Below are 1,345 nucleotides of genomic sequence, written 5' to 3'. Positions count from 1 at the left end.
ACAAACGTTTCGAAGGAACCTTCTGCCGCCATTATCATGGCAGAAAATCTCTATTTACCGATATACACATAATATATACATCAAGGTTGTCAACAAATTATAGTTGTAGTAAATTATGTATTAATTAATAAGAAAGTACTATGAAGAAAATAATATTGTCATATAATAATATTTAATTAATATTTACATTTCATATATCTTTTATGGGACTAAGCCAAGGATACAGAACATGTCATAATATGAATGCAAATATGATATTAAATATTCAGTGTAAATACAATACATAATGCAAATATAAATATGAATACATTGTTGTTACAGCTATTTACATACATTTTACAAGAATATTATAAATAGCAAAATATTCATATAAAAGAAATATTTTAATCACAAATACTTACAGTACCTATAAATGTTCAATTAAATTGCTCTTGAGAATAACAACAGTAAGATAAGACATTCTCTTAATGCTAGCTTATTATAAAACAATTCAAAGTTTCAGTAGTAGATGGAAGATTATGGAATAATTTATTTAAAATAAAGCCTCTAATTCAGCTTGGAGGCAGTTACTAAATACACACTCTAAATTCATTTGGAATGCGACTGAAGGACACAGTAAAGTTTGCGGCAATGACCAGAAAGATAGAGGGCTATAATGAAAGCATTCAACACAAATAACTAATATCAAGCACGACCTTCTCCCAGGATCCATAATCCATAAAATGGGTAGTTTCTTTTGTATTGGTTAGGCTCCTTTTTTAGGACTACAAAACATAAGGACTGAAGGATTTATCTTTCAACTTTGCATTACAAGATGTTATTATCACTGTGCCTAAGCATCGGTATCACGAAGTTAAGGCTCCACACACATGCTCAAAAACTTGGCATCAAAATACTGGCAGATCCTACAGCAGCAGCAAACTTCGAAGATTTGGCAAAACCTGACAAGGAGACATTCAGTAGTATGTGGAAGCTTGGGCATAGGAAGGGAAGGTCTTTGCTGCATATGCAAGTGGAATGTTTGAAATCCCATCTCAGTGGACTCTTATTATTAGGGACCGGATTTTTATGCCCTTATAATCCCTTAAATATGTATGCATTTATGCATGAAAAACTTCCGAAATATGCACTAAAATATGCACATAAAAATTTATACCAAATATTAAAATTGATTTTACATTATTTTAAGACCAACAAATCAATACTTAAGTTCATTTTATGTAATCACTGAATGGTTCATTTGCAATAAAAAGCTATACTTAAATACAAATCATGCAACAAAGCCAACATATTTCATTACAAATTTAAAAAAAAACCATTGGTACTCATATTTAGCTCTCCAAAC

The sequence above is a fragment of the Cryptotermes secundus genome, unplaced genomic scaffold (assembly GCF_002891405.2).
Source record: "Cryptotermes secundus unplaced genomic scaffold, Csec_1.0 scaffold30, whole genome shotgun sequence".
NCBI lineage: Eukaryota > Metazoa > Arthropoda > Insecta > Blattodea > Kalotermitidae > Cryptotermes > Cryptotermes secundus.
Note: the sequence above shows the minus strand (reverse complement) of the source record.